We start from the raw sequence: 12,506 nt of genomic DNA, 5'->3' as shown, positions 1-12,506 counted from the left end.
TGATAATGGGATGAGCTTCAAAAAACAAAACATGTCTTTTGTAAACATCCAACACTATATTCCACTTTCAAATCTTGCAATCTTATTCTATTGCATTATATTCGATCTTAACTCTGTTACACAGTTGTTGTTGCATTATCCATGGAATTTTCCTTTGCATCAGATAACACATTGGCCTCTTCATTAGCCCAAAATGTAATAAGAAATCTTAGACTATAGTTCAAAACTCCTGAGACTGGAGATCCCCTGATTTGGACTTAGTGGACTTCTTGGGTAGCAAACTTTGGTGGATATTGGGGAGAACGCCACTGCCATAAATGGTGACGCTACATAGAAGCTTGCTTGGCTCCTCATCATTCCTTACTACAAGTTTAATGTGCCGCAGAATTATTCAAGACTTCTTGTTATCAACGTTGTCGACCAACTCCATCACTTACGCAACTAGGTAATCCATAGCAACAGCCAAGTAAACTGGGGCATGGCCACCAGCGCATTTTTCGTAATGACCACGCTTAAGGGTTTCAATTTGGATGTTTCCATGTCCGTCGGTGGTGGTGCATTTGGATAAATAATTTGATCTTGTAGAAATTGGGTTTGAGAATGGTGTCTTGAGAAAGGTGTCTTGCTCACATTTATTTGCCATCTGTGGAGTTCTTAATATGTTTTCATATGCATTTAATACTATGTTGTGTGATTATTGTCCCTTTATTGCAGCAAAGGTCCATCACTATTATTATCTCCTCTCAGCGCATAATATTAGTGTCTAGCTAACATTACCAAACAATTAAGGTGCACTATACCAATATTTTTCTTAGATCAAGAATGGTCTATTGTTGACATTTATTGTAGAGAATTTACAAAATACACTGGAATTGGTGGCAAATTTGATCAATTTGTAAACATGAAGTTGTATCAAATTTATTTGTTTTTATATAACACTTATTCCTTTCACTATGATGTGCTCATGTTTTGTTACTCCATAGTTACGCTGGAACCATGGTCAAGATGAAATATGTGACTAGTTGTGTGGGAAATAAAACAGGATGTGCAATGGCGTTTTATTAGAGAAGAGGAAATTGCTGATCATTTCATATATTCGGTGAAATTAAAAGCATCAACAACTTCTTCTCATCGTCAAAGCCGCGACCTAATATTTTCCTCACATATTGACATCTACGTCAACATCATGGGAGGGAAAAGGATATTTGTTGTTGAGGATCAAGCAGTTGATCGTTGAACTCGAAAACTATGAACTGTGGCATAAGGTATATTTGGTTGAAGCTTATATATATGCAGCGTTGAAAACTCCTGTAGTGTGCAACGATTAAGTCTTGGTATGCTATAATTTCTTCTTGAAAACTGTGTGTATATATATTGGATCAATAATATGCCATGTGATGGGCGTATGTGGTATGGAAGTCTAGTATCATATGATATGAAAGCATCCTATGCGTTGGTCGTTTTTCTTTTCAATTCATCTCCCACTTCCTCACAATTACAATTGCTTGCTCCATTTTAAGGGATTTCTTTGGCAATGACCGCTCCATTTTATGCAGTGTGTGTAGTCTATTAGTGCTCTTAAATATGGGTGAATGCAACAAACTTTGGCCACTAGTGGTCGATGTTTCCAATTCTTCCCATTAATTCAAGAAGGGAATAAACTTTAACAACACAACTCAACACACTTCACTAGTTTTAAAAATGGATAAAATTGGTGAAGTATTAGAGTTGTTAAATACTATGATACATTCCAATGTTGATGGGATGGTAAAAATTAGTAAGTACACTCTTTCCTATATTAAAATTTATTTACAAAATGCACAAGAAAACATGGAATTTTTGCATTTGGAGTCCCAGCTTCAGCGAGATGTGCTACAACAAAAGAGTCACAATTATGAACCTGCTTTTGTTCAAAACATTTAGACAAACTCCCATCAACAACAAATCAATATTTTTGATCTAGTACCCAATGAAGGAGCAAATTTGCAGAAAGAAGCATAAGTTCAGTATGGAATTCCCAATCCCATCATAAGACCTTGGGAAGATCTTGTCGACAACAAGCACAAAACTAGTCTTGGATATGATAAGGACGTGTCCTTTCATATTTTAGATTACTCAAATCCCATTCAGTTTGAGAATGCCGGATTCCTTCATGAAAGTTCACCTTCAGCTGGTCCAGATTCTGTTCCTCTTCCACAGCAACAACAATAGATTGTGAAATGCCAACACTGTGACCGAGTTGGCCATATGAAAGATCACTGTTTTGATCTTCATCCATGTAAGCACTATCATAAAACCAGTCATTCTTCAAACAGATGCTTCAAAAACAAGCCTCCTACAAGAACAAAGATTCATCTTCGATGGACCGCTTTTGGGCAATGGGCTTCAATAACCAAGAAGATATTTCAGTCATATGTCAGAACTTGTTCTATAGTATTGAACAGTCTTGCAGTTGAGTTTTCTTCATCATCTCACCTTGTATCTGAAAAGGGGGAAATGATGGTCATCTACAAGCTTCAAAGCCACATCAAGTGAGCCTGAGCCACAACCTGCCATACCAAATTCAGAGTTGTAGCCAGAGACAAAGATGCCCCTGAGCATGCCTTCAGTCGGTGATACCTCTTCAAAGAATTGGGGACACTTCCTCTAGTAGAAGACTTCATCTTCTTGCCAGTTTTGGAAGAGTTCCAAGAATTGCATTAAACATTCTAGAGTTGCTGGTCATCCTTAAACCATCATAGGTTGACATCTCCCTTTACAGGTTGATGTTCTCCCTTTCTATGCGGGGTGAGACCTCCCTTTTAAGGTTGAAGGTTTCCCTCTTCAAAACACCAGGAGCACTTCCTCTAGTAGAAGACCTGAGCTTCATGCCAGACTTGGAAGAGTTCTGGGAATTGCACTAAGTGTTCTAGTGTTGGTGGTCATCCTTAAACCACCTCCCTTCAATACCAATATTTCAGAGAGCATATTCAGCCTAGTGCTGCCATGCATTTTTTCACATTTTGTATTACAACTTTCTTCCTGGACTCATTCATAACCCTTCGGATTAAGGGGGGAATGTTGGACACCTAATCCTCTAAGGGTTGGCGTGAAAGCTAAATAGTCTAAGGAAGTCCAAGGGACCTTGGAATACAAAACGAAGGGTCATATCAATGTAATATAAATGTATATCTCTGTCAATAGAAATGCAGTTCATTGATTTATCATTCAAATTCTGTTCACATTCCATGTATGTCTGACAATCCCAATGGATGTGAATCCCTTTTTTCAGCAAGCGAGTGAATCCTTTGGTCAACTGAGCATAATTAGGGATGAATCTTCGTCAGAAGTTACATTTCCCTTGAATTCGTTGAAGCTGAACAAGTGAAGAAGGTGCAGGAAAATCGACAATTGCATGTACTTTCAATTGTCTGATCAATATGAATTCCTTGTTTCGATATAACAGAACTTAGAAATCGACCAGAAATGACACAAAACACACATTTGTCTGGGTTAAGGAGAATACCATAATGTCTACAACGGAGGAAATTATCCCGAAGATGCATTGGGTGATCAACTCGATGTTTGGCGTGAGTAGGGAGGTCATCCACATATGGTGGAATGATGTGTTTGATATCATGAAACAAAGTTTATTTACAAATTAAAAAATTCTATAATAAAATAAAGATAAATCTTTATAATTAACAATATTATGATATATTTTTGAAATATTTATATGTTTAACTAATATAATAATTCTTTTATAATAATAATAATAGTAATTTAAAGTAAACTTATGATTTTTTTTATTTTGATAATATAAAATGTATTATAATATAAGTATTTTAATTTCTTTTCCATTGATATAACTTTATAAAACTTTGGTAATCATAATTAAAGTAGTGTGTTAATTTGTTTTATGAATTGATATAACTTGTAAATTATAATTAAAGTAGTTAATTTTTTTAAAGTATTTTGACTTTTCAACCATTAAATTAAAAATATTTTGATTTTTCCATAAAATCATCTGTTATTATATTATAATATTTAATTATCTAAAATATATTTTTAAATATAATTTTTTATAAATTTTATAAATTCAATTATTTTAAATCATAGAATTTAGATTCAAGGTCGATATGATAAAAATGATAGCAAATTCTCGGTTAAAAAAAATTGATAATATTTATCTAAAAAATTAAAATACTTATGTTTATCTTTCTAATAATATTTAAATAATTTAATAATTATAAATAATATAAAATTCTTAGAACACAATTATAAAAAGAAGAAACTATATTAACTTTTTCTCTCTAAAACATCCTTTCATTTCAAAACTTAAATATATAGTCTTTCTAATTCCAAAATTTAGATAAAAAAAAATTAATAGATACAACATCAATGTTCAAAACTTATTTATCTAAATTTCTCTAAAATAAAAATATATTTAATCTTTTTCTTAAAAAGATTTTTACTATTCTATATTTAATTTTCTTTCGAAACATATTTAAAAAATCAATGTTCAAAAATTATTGAGCCTACAAGCTCATTGTACAAACTATTGTAAAAAAAATATGTAAGTATGGTCGTATTCAACATTGACTTTTTTAAGATAATAAAAATAAACTATTATCTAAATACAAAAACAATATAAGTGATATAAAAAAAAAAAAAAAAAACAGTGTAAAAAAAGTGTGAGCTAGAAAACATATGATATAAAAAAAATAAAAACAGTGTAAAAAAAGTGTGAGCTAGAAAACATATGATCATTCTCAATTCAGGTTAGACAGATATGGTCACTCTCAACCCATGTTAGACTTGGAGTTAAATAAATTTAGACCAATTTATTTAAATTCTTGTAGAATAGAAATAATTCCCTTATCAAATTTTCGAACTTTCCCACTTTTCAGGGTTGATATTCAAATTCTTTCCTTCACTGTTTTTTCCACTAGCCAACCATTTAAAAAAAATAAAAATAATTGCCTTTCACATTCCTTTCCCTTCCGCCTTCAAGTGATCCTCACGACCTGCCTGTGTGCCATCGCTGCTATTTTCTGTTCAGACAGACATAACTCAACATTTATTAAAACAAATAAAAATAATTGCCTTTCCAATTCCTTTCCCTTCCGCCTTCAAGTGATCCTCCCGACCTGCTTGCCTGCCAATCGGTGCTAATCGGTGCTATTTTCTGTTCAGATAGACATAAGTCAACATTTTTTAGTGAACATGATTACTCAACATTCTAGGAAAGTCCCTGTGGGTAAACTATCAACGGCTCCACTCACCTAATACACTCCGAATTGAATTGAATTTTTTCCCTCTATTTGTTAGGGAAATTTGATACCGGATAGAGTCAAAGTTAAACAGGTTAAATAGTAGTATTATATGTAATGGAGCTTATAAAAGGCTGGAAGGACGGTCGGATTGACCAGGGTTTTGGCGAATGCTAATGAGATCTTATTAGATTAGGTTTTTCCCAAATTTAAGATTTTCCCAGATAAACATTTGTGTTTATGTGTTTATGCTTGTTGCAGATTATTTCTTATATATTCCTCCAGATAATTATAACATTAATTATTAATGTTATGCAGTAAAATTCTTAACACGATTCTTAACACGATTCTGGCTAATTTGGTAAGTATGCTTTAAACGAAACTTTTTTTACATTCCTAGATTCTGGCTAATTTGGTAAGTATGCTTTAAACGAAACTTTTTTTACATTCCTAATTTATATTTTAGACAAAATCGATAAAACAATTCCCACAATCAACGAAAAAGTCGACCTGTTTGACAACTGTCTTAGAGCCCAAAGTCCAGCACTCCGCATGGTCTATAGTCGCCTCCGACGCACGTTGTCAATAAGAAGATTCTCACAGAGAACAAAACTGAACCTGTTTGACACGGTCTAGGACCCAATAGTCCCGCCGCCCCGCATGGTCCAAAGTCGCCGCTGACGCACGTGGTCTAAGGAGGCTGGTATAGAACCCTGAAAATAAGTAGCCCACAGTTCTGCAGGGCGGCTGCTACACTAGCCGAACTACAGCTGGAACCTGCCATATAGTTGATTTCTTTCGTCATATAACTGCTATAGCTTCCTCATCTTGGTATACCAGAGTCTTAGGCGCCTGCTTCCTAATCTTGGTATACCAGAGTCTTGGGGTAAATATCATGATGGGTTCTTTGGCTCTTTTCTTTCCAGTGCTGGCTGCCGTTTCCCTCGCACAGTCCCTGGGAGGTAATGTAAATTTCTCTTTCCCAACGTTCAACAACAGCAGCAACAGTCAGCTTATATACATGGGAAATGCTTCGGTTTCTCCTTCACTTAGTTACATCGATCTGACTCCATCGCCAAACACTACCTCTGGGGTTTCGTCGAATGAGACGGATCAATATTCCATGATGCAGTACTGCATAGGAAGGCTTCTCTACCGTGAACCTATCACAGTCTGGCCGGCCACATTTACGACCACCTTCACCATCGTCATAGGCAACATCACTGAATCCAGTGGCGACGGTCTGGCCTTCATCATAGTCCCCAACAAAAAACCCTTTCTGGCAGACAGCAGTGGACAATATCTGGGCTTATTCGATGGATCAACATATCTAAACACAACGAATCAACTGGCCATTGAATTCGACACCCACAAGAACGGCATCACGGACCCGGACGATAACCATGTCGGCATAGACGTCAAGAGCCCCATATCCGACGCAACCGCCAATCTGGGACAACACGGCATCAACTTGAAGTCAGGGAGGCCTATAAGGGTTCGAATCCATTACGATGGCTGGAACAAAATACTGCAAATATTCGCTACCTATGCAGACAGATCGATTCCTTACGCGAGCATCTTGAACCGAACAATCGAGCTATCAAAGACCGTTCCGCGATCAGCCTACGTTGGATTCTCCGCGGCAACGGGGCGTCGTTTCGAGATTCATCGCATTTTGGACTGGAATTTCAGTTTGGAAAGTTTGCCTGAATCGTCTCTGAATATAACGCCCGTCAGCGCGTTGAGGTCAGCAGGAGGATCCAAAAGCAGGGCCCTAAAGGTCAGCCTCCTTGTAGTTTCCATTGCCATCGGAAGTGTGTTATTGGGGTTATCGGCGTGGTTCGTCGGTAAGACTCTGAAAGGAAGACGTGCCGGGAACATGTCAGAATGGGGGCTAAGCGGTGAACTAGCGATGATAGAGGACCGATCGGCAGCCTCACCCTACGCCCCTCGCCGGTTCTCCTACAAAACTCTGTTCGAAGCGACAAAGAACTTCAGCGAGACGGAACTGCTCGGAAACGGCGGCTTTGGGAGCGTTTACAAGGGGACCCTAGAAGGACGAGAAGGGGCCTGCGCACTTATAGCAGTGAAGAGAATATCGGCTGGGTCAAGACAGGGAGAGCGGGAATTCATGTCGGAGATCACCACCATAGGGAGACTTCGACACAGGAACCTGGTGCGACTCCAGGGGTGGTGCCAGCGACGCGACGAGCTACTGCTCATCTACGACTACATGCCCAACGGGAGCCTAGACAAGATCATCTTCAGGCAACCAGGGGATCTGCAGCAGCAGGATCAGAATCAGATCCCATTGGATTGGGTTCGGAGGCATAGAATCTTATGCGGGTTGGCTTCGGCGTTGCTGTACCTTCACGAAGAATGGGAGCAGAGAGTCGTCCACCGTGACGTTAAACCCAGCAATATTATGCTCGACGGGGATTTCAATGCCCGGCTGGGTGACTTCGGCCTTGCCAGGCTCATTGAACACGACGAGACATCTCTGGCCGTAAGTACGAAGCTGGCGGGGACGCCTGGTTATTGGGCGCCCGAGTGCGGCTACACCGGCAGGGCCACTGCAGAGTCGGATGTTTTTAGTTTCGGGGTATGTATGTTGGAGGTGGTCAGTGGGAGGCGGGTTGTGCAGCGAAATCCGCAATTGACGGAGGAGAATTTGATGGATTGGATATGGGGTCTTTACGGGCAGGGAAGAGTTGTCGAGGCGGCGGATCCCAGATTGAATGCTGAATTTGACGAAGAGCAGATGAAACGAGCACTGATTTTGGGACTTGCTTGCTCACATCCGGATCCCCAGCTGCGCCCTTCAATCAGACAAGCATTGCAGGTCCTCATAAATCCCAATGAAGAGTTGATGCCGCTTCCTTCTTCGCGGCCAGTGGCTATATATGTCGTTTTGCCATCGACAGCCCCACTTAATTCAAATGACTTTGGTCTCTCCTACACTCCAGACTCCACCCTACTTCATGGTAGATAGAGGTAAAATTCGTCGGAAATGAATGTATTGTAGTGATGTAAATTTTGTACAGAGCATCATCCTGGGTTTTTATGGGCATCATATCGTAAAAGACATGAAATTTATTTTGGTTCGGATTAAAATTAAGCGGTTTGTGCTATTTTCTTACTTTTCTGTGGCAAACGTGTGAATGCTCAAGTCTGTTCTCATTGTGGTGGACTCCCATCCAGGGGTTATATTTGACGGGTCCCCCTGCCCAACAAGAATTTTTTTGACTGCTTTGTTTTCAAACTTGCCATCTCATGACCTTCAATATCTATTTTTCCCGATTTTATATGACTTTTTCAAATTATATTCATCATCCAACTCAATCTAGACTAGTTGGTAAATATCTATTTTTCCCGATTTTATATGACTTTTTCAAATTATATTCACCAGCCAACTCAAGCTATGGATCTAGACTAGTTGGTAAATAGAGAAGCTTCCAATCTTACCAAATATATCTAAACCTTAAATAATTGACTTATTAAAAAAAAACAATTTAAATTAAATTAATCGACCTATTGACATTTAAAAATAGTAAAAAGAGAAATACTTTTATTCAGAAAATTAGAGAGCAGTGGAGCAGTTTGAAGGCTTGGGAATTAGAGGCATGAACAACATTCACATGGAAAGTCTGGAGTTAACCACAGTCTGGGATAGGCCAGGGTGCATCCACATCAATAAATTATTTTGCCGATATATAGTAACTCGCAGGATCCAAAGGTAGAAACCAGTGATCAATTTGAAGGGCTGGTCTTAATTTTATTTGGAAGGGCATATATTTATCTAATCTTTCAAAGATGAAAAGTGATAAAAAAATTATACTTCTATCAACAAGTGTATATTAAATAAACCCTTTATTAAAAAAAAAAGTGCCAAAATGAAATGGTGTCCTGAATCTTTAAAATTTAAAAAGTGGCTACATTAAAACACCTTAAAATCTTAATAGAATTTAGTAAATAGGCAAACATTTTTCTCAAATTCTATTGAAAAAAAGTAATCATATGTTTCTTTTATTCATTAGATAATGTTCAAAAATATTTGAATTTACATCATTGAAAATATAAATCTATTTGCACAATGGAAAAAGTTTTTTTAGTCTCATTTGTTTCTAATTTATACTATCTCTTTTGTTCAGCTTGAAACAATTTAAAGCAAACCAAAAAAATAAATATATACCTTCAACAACCAAGGGAATTGAACTTTCCTCTTAACATTGCTCAATCAAAGAACACTATCAATAGACTTTCATCTCCATTAAAAACTTCAAGCTTTATAGATTCAAAAATTTATGTAATTAAAAGGAAAGTTTTCCACATCTAATAGGGAAATATTGTAATATGTAATATACATTTGTTGTGTTGTTGTTGTATCGCGTGGTTGGTCGTTTTTGTTGTTGTTTAAGAATGGTTTTCAAATTTGGTCCTTACAATGAATTCAAGTTTTGTTGATATCTTTTTCTAATAATGCGGTTTCTTTTTGTTGATGTCTTTTTCTAATAATATGGTTTCTTTTCATTAACAATGTCGTTTAATTTTTCTATGATTTAAAAATCAACTTAAAAACCCTTCATAACAGCAGCTACATGGACACCCACACACACAACTTATTTCCTAGATGTTGAATGGAGAAAATGAAGCGGGAGACACAATAATAGTTGTATGGATAGGTATTGGAATTCTATATCTTTTGGGAAGACCAATCGGAAAAAGAAAATAAAGTTGTAGCCATGTAGGCACACCAATCTTATGTTGTGTGGTTATTAACAGAGCCATGAGTTTCATTTTAACACTTCTCCCTAGTTCAAAAGTCTACATAATTTTATGGGAATCACACTTATTATTTCTCAAAAAAAATTTATAGCATTAATTTCTATGTTTTCAAAAATTAGAGAATTAGTAAAGAAAAAGGCTTTTTAAGATAAGAGAAGAAATACAAGGTTTTAAATGAAGTTTGATTTTACAAATGCTAGGCTTAATAGTAAGCTTGATTACAGTAAGTTCAAATGGAAGAAATGCTAGGCTTTTGTAAGCATTATGGTTGTTAGTCACAGAATCATCTAAAAATAGAAAAGAGATGGTAGAAATTATTTACAAGAATATAAAAAAAATGTTTGAATCACTAAGTGTAGTTACTACCATCTAATGGGGTAATTTCATAATTGAACAATCTTGTCTGAATGTTGTTAAAATTGAACAATCTTGTCTTAATGGTTGGTTGACAAGAAAGAAAGAAAATGTTGCAAACTAGGAAAGAAAATGAAGATACAGTAGAAAATGTGGTCACGATGTAAAAATGTCAATATTATCACTTTAATCTATTTTTAAACATGATAAAATTACATCTTTAACTAATTTATTTCATTTATTACTATAAAATGAGAATGTATTCATTTATTACTATAAAATAAGAATTCATATTAATAAAGAGATTACTTTGCCTATATACAGATTTTCGCTAAAAAGAAACTCTAAATAAAGAACCCTATCGGTCTTATTATGCTATCTCAAGATTTCCATGTCGAACATCAGAGTTTCAAAGTAATGATGTCTTCATGTAAAATGTAAGGAACCCTATCGGCCTTATTATACTATGTCAAGATATCTATGTGGAACATCAAAGTAATGTCATGAATATGTCCTCATAAAGGTAGGATGGAAGATGTTTTCATAGCGGTAGGATGATCAGTGATCGAATATATTCGGCATCCTCAAAGATGTAGTAGATTGTAGTAGTTATTTACGAGATGAAAAAAGAAATTGTGAATCAGTAAGTCTAATGAGGTAATCTCATAATTGAACAATCTTGTGTTAATGGTGAGCTGACGAGAAAGAATAAAATTTTACAAATTAAAGAAAATGGAGATAGCACAGAAAATGTAGTATGTGGTTATGATGTAAAAATGTCAATATTGTCACTTTCATCTATTTTTAAGTGCTAGACAAATATGAAAAATATAGTTTCAAATGCTGAACTGCATACCTGTTGAAGACCATTGATTGGGACCGTGAAATCACTTGCCTTTATCGACGCTTCAAAAGCTTCATAACTCCCCTTCCAATCCCCTGGAAAAACAAATATATGAAAAAATATGAAGTGAAATAATTCAATGGATTGATTTTTCAGAGTTGAGAAGAGCAAGATGTAATTACAAGCAGAAGTAAATATAAGGACACAGAAATCCACATCGAACTTTCGAGTTGGATGGAAAGATGAAAAGATTCTTTTTTATATGGAGTATAACCTTGATGGTTCTCATTCTGCAACAATTTCATCATTTCCTCCTCAGGAAGGGCAAAAAGCCGTCGACTTTGCTCAGAGACTTAGTCCAAAAAATCTTCATTGATGACATGATGGATAATAATAAAAAAATACAAAGTCTACACATGACTATATAAAGATCAATCAACCATTCCATACATAATAATTTTAATTGGTTCCGCCTAAATCAATGAACTAAATGAAAGGCTGGGGAAATGAAAGTTGAAAATTAAAACTGAGAGTTAAAATACCTTGCAAACTTGTGCTACACATAACTATATAAATATCAATCAACCATTCCATACATAATAATTTTAATCGGTTCTGCCTAAATCAATGAAATGAATGAAAGGCCACGGAAATGAAAGTTGAAAATTATAACTGAGAGGTAAAATACCTTTTGAACTTGTGTTGCACTCGTCGTAAGGTTGGGATTGGAAAAATCAATGCAGGCAAGATTCACAGGCTCAGAATAATCTACCTCAGTCATCGTTAATTTTGTCTTTTGTCATTTGTTTATTTCAAATCTCTGATACCTTCAAAATATGCATGTTCACGAATACCAATACATAGCTACTTCTCCTATGCTATCAATGAACGCAAAGACAACATACTTGGAAAAACGATCAACCACGACCATTATCCCATTATACCCCTGAACCTGTGGCAAATGAGTGATGAAGTCCATCGAGACACTCATCCATGGTCTCTCAGGAATCGGTAAACGCTGCAACAGTCCTCCTCGCCTCTGATTATCTGATTTGTCCTGCTGACAAATGATGCACGTATGTACATACTCCTCTACATCCTCTCACATCTTCTCCCAAAAGAATCCTCTCTCCAACAATGCCAAAGAACAACGCATCCCTGGGTGGCCAGCCCACGGCAAGTCATGGCACTCCTTCAAAAGGTGCCTCCTGAGCCCAGATGAATTTGGAACATAGAGCCAGTTTCCAAAGAACAAGAACTCGTCTCAGAGA

At 36.2% G+C, this 12,506-nt stretch overlaps 1 pseudogene; it reads left to right on the top strand.

The window, feature by feature from the left end:
• Positions 1-6,131: 6,131 nt before the first annotated feature.
• LOC149231601 (putative L-type lectin-domain containing receptor kinase S.5 pseudogene) lies at positions 6,132-8,309 on the top strand (annotated as a pseudogene).
• Positions 8,310-12,506: the final 4,197 nt, after the last annotated feature.

This window comes from Pinus tabuliformis, chromosome J, assembly GCF_031772625.1.
Source record: "Pinus tabuliformis cultivar Carrire ecotype Pingquan chromosome J, CPIR1, whole genome shotgun sequence".
Classification (NCBI taxonomy): domain Eukaryota; kingdom Viridiplantae; phylum Streptophyta; class Pinopsida; order Pinales; family Pinaceae; genus Pinus; species Pinus tabuliformis.
Note: the sequence above shows the minus strand (reverse complement) of the source record. Positions and strands in the feature narration are given on the sequence as shown.